We start from the raw sequence: 8,633 nt of genomic DNA on the forward strand, positions 1-8,633 counted from the left end.
TCGGGCTTTTTCAGGTGACTCACGCAGCTCTGAGAAGCCGGATACAGGATTTTATTACTTGAGCGTGCATGTGCACGGGAAGGCTCACAGTTACAGGAATTCTGCCCGCATCTCTCATTCCATGGAAAAAAACCCCATCACGATTAAATTGTGAGTAAAAGTAACCGTGCTTGTAGCGGCGATGAAATTCAAGGTGCTGGTGGTTAGTTTGCACGCCCCATGTACGGAGGCTGCAGTCCTGGGTTTGAATCTGGCTCCTTTCCTGCACGTCATTCTCCACCATATTTCTTTTTTTTTAAGATTTTTGGGTTTTTTTTTATTTTTACCTTTACTGGATCAGACAGCTCAAAGAGACAGGAAACGTTGGAAGGAGAGAAAGTAGGTGACGACGTGCAGCAAAGGGCAGAGGTCATATTTGAACCCAAGGTCGCTGCGACAAGGACTACAGCCTCTGTACTTTGGGTGCCCGACTCTCTCTATCCAAATCCCCCCCAAAATGACATGTATGATCTTCCTTCACAATAAATGAAGCCACACTTCTTGAACTGGCTCCTCGCGTGCTGAAGGGGAAGAGATGTACTCTGAGTAGTAATCTCAAAATATAAGTGTCTACATTTAAGGTTCTGACCCGGCTCTCTGTCGCCTGATTCTTATTCTTCAGGAGGATTGCCTGAAAACCTTTTTTTTCCCCTCTCTTGTTCTCTCCCCCCCTTCTCTGCGCCCACCTCGTCACCTCTGACCCCTTACTAATACTCCTTGTCGACACCCACACGCAGCGACTTCTCCAAAAAGCTGGTGCCACACTTATTGCCCTTCACAGCTCACCGGGAAGGTCAAACTGAAAAGTGACACAGACAGCAGGGTCACCGTCAGTGGATCAGTCCTAATGCTGCAGACAGCCACTTCCTGGTTATCCCGACAGAGGTGACAGTGCCAGCAGCAGTCGCTCTGCACATCACGTCTTTAACAGACAGCAGACAGAAATCCTTTGTGTTGCTTTCCCTTATCATTCATGCCAAGCCTTCCTCTTTGGTTTAATGTTTTATATCTTTGTGGGCTTGTTTGGTGAGGCTCATTGTCAGCCTCCACACGCTCTGCTTTTGTTCATGTCCCTGTTATAAGATTATGGTGAGCACAGTCGTGGTTCGATTTATCCAAACATACTCAACCAAGTGTCTGTCAGGCAGGCTTTCTAAAGGCTCACACTTATAGATTATAAATCCATCTTCCAACCGAACACGAGCAAAATAAGAATCCTTACTCCCCCTTTTCTTGGAGCAGCCGTCCACCATGGTGAGTAAGCAGATTCCATAAATGACCCAGCTGCAGGAGCGTGTTGTGTTTCGCCTCATCAGGGATTCAAAGGGGGGCTGACAACAGATCAGTCTCCAGCTGACCGGACCTCCATTTCAAACTAACGTCTTCTGTTTGTCTCAGCCAGCTGCTCGTGTTTGGACTGCAGATGTGAGGCTCATCAGAGGGAGCGTTTGATTTCTTCTTTGACAGGAACTCTGAGCGGATGAATATGAAGCACGTGGCGAAGCAGCGTAAACTGTGTGGTAGTGTTGACCACACTAACCCAGACCAAGACTTACCCGAGACCAGAGTGCTCAGAGACAAGACCACAAACATCACCCAAAAACCCTCATTGAGTGTCACTCACTGAGACCGCAACACCGGGAAAGGTTGGGGCCGCACCGAAAAAAAAAAGTAATTATGAATGGATCGAAGTTATTGATTCGTTTAGAAAGACGTTTTTTTTCCTTCTTATCACGGAAGATGGGTGGTGGTCTTTGCCGAGTCCACCCAGCCTGAGACCAAGACAAGGCCGAGTTAAAAAATAGTTTTAATTCCCAGACGAGATCTTCAAAGATTGTTTTAAGACCCATTTTTAAATTCTGAAAGAAAACTGTGTGGTGTATAAATACGAGAGAAAAATCCTATCAGGAAGAAGAATCTATTCATCTAATAAAATAAAAAAAAGAAAGACTTTGTCGGTGTACATCTCTGAAAAATAAATCTCTTGTTTCCAAAGTTTGAATTTGATATTTCCAAAGTACAGAGTCCCAACCATATCCAAAGGTCACAGGGAGATAAATAACTTGCATTTGAAACCCAGTGTATCCGTCTGTGATCATCGATTTTTCTTCCGTGTCCTTAATGGACGGTCTAAAAATAAGCCGTTGTGCTTCTGGGTCCAGGTGTCTGCTGAGACTGAGCTCCGTCCTTTAGGCGTACAGTCAAACATCCTGATGTAAATATAAGAACAGTGTTTCTCAGTGAACCGCTGTGTATGCTGGAGCTCTTTACAAACTGAAGCTGACAGATCATTATACTGCCATGAAAAGATGTCTGAACTTTGAACTCTGGATCACATTTCACTCTCAGCTTCATTTTCCACAGATTTAAAAACACATCAAGCGTCGAGCCGCTTTGATTTCGGCCATTTTTCATGCAGATTTGTCTCATTATCCTCCAAACTACACCAAGCCTTTATCCTCCAAACTACACCAAGCCTTCATCCTCCAAACTACACCAAGCCTTTATCCTCCAAACTACACCAAGCCTTTATCCTCCAAACTACACCAAGCCTTTACCCTCCAAACTACACCAAGCCTTTATCCTCCAAACTACACCAAGCCTTTATCCTCCAAACTACACCAAGCCTTTACCCTCCAAACTACACCAAGCCTTTACCCTCCAAACTACACCAAGCCTTTATCCTCCAAACTACACAACGTCTTTACCCTCCAAACTACACCAAGCCTTTATCCTCCAAACTACACCAAGCCTTTACCCTCCAAACTACACCAAGCCTTTATCCTCCAAACTACACCAAGCCTTAACCCTCCAAACTACACCAAGCCTTTACCCTCCAAACTACACCAAGCCTTTACCCTCCAAACTACACCAAGCCTTTATCCTCCAAACTACACCAAGCCTTTATCCTCCAAACTACACCAAGCCTTTACCCTCCAAACTACACCAAGCCTTCATCCTCCAAACTACACCAAGCCTTTACACTCCAAACTACACCAAGCCTTTATCCTCCAAACTACACCAAGCCTTTACCCTCCAAACTACACCAAGCCTTCATCCTCCAAACTACACCAAGCCTTTACCCTCCAAACTACACCAAGCCTTCATCCTCCAAACTACACCAAGCCTTTACCCTCCAAACTACACCAAGCCTTTATCCTCCAAACTACACCAAGCCTTTATCCTCCAAACTACACCAAGCTTTTACCCTCCAAACTACACCAAGCCTTTATCCTCCAAACTACACCAAGCCTTTATCCTCCAAACTACACCAAGCCTTTACCCTCCAAACTACACCAAGCCTTTATCCTCCAAACTACACCAAGCCTTTATCCTCCAAACTACACCAAGCCTTTATCCTCCAAACTACACCAAGCCTTCATCCTCCAAACTACACCAAGCCTTTATCCTCCAAACTACACCAAGCCTTTACCCTCCAAACTACACCAAGCCTTTACCCTCCAAACTACACCAAGCCTTTACCCTCCAAACTACACCAAGCCTTTATCCTCCAAACTACACCAAGCCTTTATCCTCCAAACTACACCAAGCCTTTATCCTCCAAACTACACCAAGCCTTTACCCTCCAAACTACACCAAGCCTTTATCCTCCAAACTACACCGAGCCTTTATCCTCCAAACTACACCAAGCCTTTATCCTCCAAACTACACCAAGCCTTCATCCTCCAAACTACACCAAGCCTTTACCCTCCAAACTACACCAAGCCTTTATCCTCCAAACTACACCAAGCCTTTACCCTCCAAACTACACCAAGCCTTTATCCTCCAAACTACACCAAGCCTTCATCCTCCAAACTACACCAAGCCTTTACCCTCCAAACTACACCAAGCCTTTACCCTCCAAACTACACCAAGCCTTTACCCTCCAAACTACACCAAGCCTTTACACTCCAAACTACACCAAGCCTTTACCCTCCAAACTACACCAAGCCTTTATCCTCCAAACTACACCAAGCCTTCATCCTCCAAACTACACCAAGCCTTTGTCCTCCAAACTACACCAAGCCTTCATCCTCCAAACTACACCAAGCCTTTACCCTCCAAACTACACCAAGCCTTCATCCTCCAAACTACACCAAGCCTTCATCCTCCAAACTACACCAAGCCTTTATCCTCCAAACTACACCAAGCCTTGAGCTCATGCAAGAAGAAGAAAAGGAAAACTTAAAAACCTGAATATGCAAATTGTGTTTTACGTTTAAGAATTAACCTTGTAAATAAACACGATCTCCATGACAACGCAACACTTTACTAACAGAACCAGACTCATGAAGAACAGGCAGAAACCTGGATCAGAACCAGACTCATGAAGAACAGACAGAAAACTGGATCAGAACCAGACTCATGAAGAACAGACAGAAACCTGGATCAGAACCAGACTCATGAAGAACAGACAGAAACCTGGATCAGAACCAGACTCATGAAGAACAGACAGAAAACTGGATCAGAACCAGACTCATGAAGAACAGACAGAAACCTGGATCAGAACCAGACTCATGAAGAACAGACAGAGACCTGGATCAGAACCAGACTCATGAAGAACAGACAGAGACCTGGATCAGAACCAGACTGGTGTTGGACTTGTGTCGGCTGAAACAGTTTGCTTTGAAAAGCGGGATGCAGGAGATACAGGTGTTGCAGATCCTACTTCCTGTCTTGGACCAATCAGAACACATCTGAGTAATGACGAGGGCCATGCTCACTTCCTGTGTTTGCTGCAGTGCGAGCTGAGCTGCATGGTGTCATATTCAGATATTAGTCCATGATGGACGAATGTTCTCATGAAGCTACCAAACCCCTCCCGAAAAAAAGTCACTCATGATTTGAAATGATGTATCACCCTTGGAAGCAGGTGTGTCAGATTTCGGCTGCCCACAGCTTCGTCTGCATACTGATTCAAATCATGAGTAATAAATCAAAAGCCCTGGCGTTTTTTCCCCATCAAAGTTGTTTCCTCTCATTTCGACTTTTGTGAAAAAAAAAACTGCCAACAGGACGGAATAATCACGAGGCAGAAGACGGGCTCCATTCCTCTCGTCTGTCCATTCCCTGAATCAGTGGCTGCATAATAGCAGTGAAAATGGAGGGCCCTGTCTTCGACTCCCGCATCCGAACTGACTGCACTCCATATATCCTTTTACACAAAGAGAAGGGGATTATACACACAGCGGGTGAAGGCTTACCTGAGCGCACACACACACACACACACACAGAACATCCTTTATACGCCCTATGTGCTTAAACACACAGATGTGGATGTTTACCTGCCCACACACACACACACACATACACACACACACTGAGTCTAGCACCTATATGCACATGTGCCAGAACCGAATCATTCTGCAGAGCCAAAGGGTTGAAAGAGGCAGACGCAGCATTGCTAATTCAGACTTAAAGGAGGTACAAGAAAGAGCAAAGCAGGTCTTAGTGCTCTCCTTTAAGCATGCTCCTCCGTATCAGAGCCAGTGCGTCAGTCCTACCATGGTTAACACTCAATAAAACATCAAAAGGGATGAAGCTCCGAGCTCTGGACAAATACACACCCACGCAGATACCAGATACTCTCTCTCTCTCAACCTCTCTCTCTCTCTCACACACACACACACACACACATGTATGTACACATTAGTATGCATATTGGACTTAAACATAGTGTAGATACATCTCATTAGATTCAATGCATCCAGCAGGAAGAGCAGATGAGAGGGTTTGCATTTCTTTCAAGAGGAAGCAATCGCACACCACGCATCCTGAATGCTCAATGAGAATTTCAACACAACATTTGTGCACAGCAGCTTCTTGCAATCAAGCTTTATAAATGTGTGTGTGTGTGTGTGTGTGTGTGTGTGTGTGTGTGGGGACAGAACAATCGGACATTTGAGCCACCGATAACAAGTCAACGCCACATACACAGGAGCTGTCATCAACTTCCCATCAGGCTCCACTTCCCCCCAGTGGATGTTCTGCAGGAGCAGAGACGCTTGTTTTTAAAAAAAAAATGTTTTATCCAGAAAACAAAGACGTTTAACGGTCACCGCTTTGCATGTTACATGAAGGGGGGGAGTGGGAGGGGGAGGGGGGGGGGGGGTCAGAATAATTTACCCAGTCCGGTTCTAAACTTGCACAGCTTATTTATTATTCAATTATTTTAAATATTTCAGGTGACCAACAGGATGCTCATGCAATCATTAATATTTCAACCAACGCCTTTCAAAAGGAGGTAGCCTTGCACTTGTGTGGTATCGATCAAGAGGGCAGCATACTCACTCCTCCCAATAGAGGAACCCAATCCTGCCCTTTATCATCCTGCCCGTTAGTCTCATACTGCCTCCTACACTGCTCTTAATGGCCATGTGAAAAGAAACCCTCGTCTACTTCACAACAAAGCAGCACATCTGCAGCAGCATCACAAAGACAAACTTACAAACGCAGAGGAACCGAAGGTGATGCTGAAACGGGGAGTGAGACAGTTAAATAAGCCGACACCATCATCTCTCTCTCTGCGAGCGAGCGGCCATCAAAGGGACAGAGCAGCTTTTTAAAACGCACACAGGAACTCACCGTCATTAATAAATTGTGCTCACTGTACAAAAGTAAATCCCTGTGCTCACAGACACCGGTCGGCTCAGAGACGAGGACAAATAGCCGATGCAATTATGCCCCTTCGGCTAGCGGGCTCCCCTGGTGATAACGGCTGTGTAGCAAGGAAGCGAGGAGATGAATTGCTGTGCAGACAGGCATCTCAGCAAACACACATGCATAAGTATGCAGATACACATAGATACGATCCACTGTGCGGAGAGGAGAAGCTCTCCAATAAACAACGGCAAAAAAGAGAGCAATCATGTTCTGTGTCAGCACCGGGACATCTCGCCCTTTAATCAACACATTTATCCCAACTTCACACTTTGTGTTAAACTGGCTCCGTTCAGCCGGGGATGAGACCAATGCACCTTTTCCATCTGCCTCCTTCTCTCTCTCTCTCTCTTCCCTGTTGACTGGGATCTTTCTCGGCTCCTTAATCTGCCCCTCTGCTCTCAAACCTGAAAGCTGCTTTCAATGTATTCGAGCTCATAGACGTGCCCTTACCTTGAAATAACATCCAGAAGCTTATAGTCCAAAAAGAAGCGGTCTGAAGATCCTTACTGCTCCGAAACAACGTGAAAGGAAGAAAATCCTCCGAGTGTCTCAGAATCAGAATCCAATTAAAGCCTTTTCTGCTTCCAACTTATTTCTTCTGCACAGGATGTGGATGTCCTTCATTGACTCTGTACATAATCCAATCCCCTTTACCTCCCAGTGAATTTCTTTCTGCTGGCTTCCTCTTGATATTCCACTTGGCACAGTGAAATACTGTTATGTATTCTACAGGAAAATGCCCGTTGAGAGACAGAGAGAAAGAGGCACTGTAGGATCTCTGGTGGTGCGCACTACCAGCTCCACTGCAAGTGAATCCAGCCGGTCTTCACAGCTCTCCTCCTCCTGCCTTCAGGAATGAAATTCAGCATCCGCTGATCATCCCCGTAACAAGGGGAGGGTGTTCCCCCCCCCAGATTGAAACTTTCAGAGACCTTTGCCAAAGCTCTAGGACATGAAAGTGAACACAAGTGAGCCCTGATGATGTGTGATTTTCCTCAATATCCTCCCTCCTCAGTGGATTTTTCACCTTCTTTTTCTTTTTTTCCTCCTCCAACTCGCCTGTTATGTCGCTTCGCTCCTCTCCGGAATCGGCTCTCACAGAATGGATGCTGAGAGAGAAGCAGAATGAGGCGAGCCGCTCGTTCTCCTGCTCTCTCTCTCTCTCTCTCTCTCTCTCTCCCTCCCTCTTTCGCTCTCGCCTTCACCCTCCCTCGTACATGCCCCCTCCCTGCCTCTCACTGCACCTCCCCACCCTTTCGTTTTTTCTCTCCTCCTCTCTCATACACACACACACACACACACAGCGATATGCACTTCTCTAGCTTTTCACAATTACTGCTGTGCCATCGCCAGCCTTGTCAGACAGAAAGGTTCACCGCCCATACTCCTCAGAGAAACAAATAACGCTTGATAAATATGTAAAGTTAAATAGATATGAAGGAAAGGAGCAGCAGCACTGAGCCGGGAGGCAATCTAATCTCCTGTCTTCATTTGGGTTACCTGATTATGAAATATCCCTCGAGTTTAGGCCGTCTTGCGTCTCTCTCTTTTGTCGTTACTTTTTTTGTTGTTGTCGTCGTCGTTGGCCAACTGACGGGCGTGACAGAAGAGGAAGACGGAAATAGCAAGCGAGCGCTCGGCTCCCTGCGCAGAAACAAGGAGGACATGTGCAGAAGCAGAAGCAGCGGCGTGGTCATGAGTAGCCTCCTAAACTGAGGCGTGCACGCTTCAGTACGTACCTCGGTTTCTGGGTCACCGTGTTCGCTTCAGTTCTGACTGTCCGGCCTGTTTTAGCGCTCTTTTTGTTATTTTTTTTCCATTTGTTGGAGTTTTATGCAAATTTTGCAGGAACATTTTTCAGTATTTCTAATCGAGAAAGTGTGAAACAAACTAACAGTTTTCCCTTTTTCTCTTACCTGACATTAAACACA

The 8,633-nt window shown here is 45.9% G+C and overlaps 1 protein-coding gene across 5 annotated transcripts in view; it reads right to left on the minus strand.

Moving 5' to 3' along the window:
• Positions 1 to 7,878, minus strand: part of lingo2 (leucine rich repeat and Ig domain containing 2) — a 196,190-nt gene extending 188,312 nt beyond the window's left edge. For 2 of the 5 annotated variants that reach the window (XM_079352036.1, XM_079352035.1), the window contains exon 1: positions 7,153 to 7,878. The gene's annotated coding sequence lies outside the window, so the exon portion shown is untranslated. The remainder of the gene's footprint in view (positions 1 to 7,152) is intronic. The other 3 variants (XR_013779836.1, XM_079352037.1, XM_079352034.1) reach the window with 3 other exon arrangements.
• Positions 7,879 to 8,633: the final 755 nt, after the last annotated feature.

The sequence above is a fragment of the Symphodus melops genome (genome assembly GCF_947650265.1).
Source record: "Symphodus melops genome assembly, chromosome: 9".
Taxonomy (NCBI): Eukaryota; Metazoa; Chordata; class Actinopteri; order Labriformes; family Labridae; genus Symphodus; species Symphodus melops.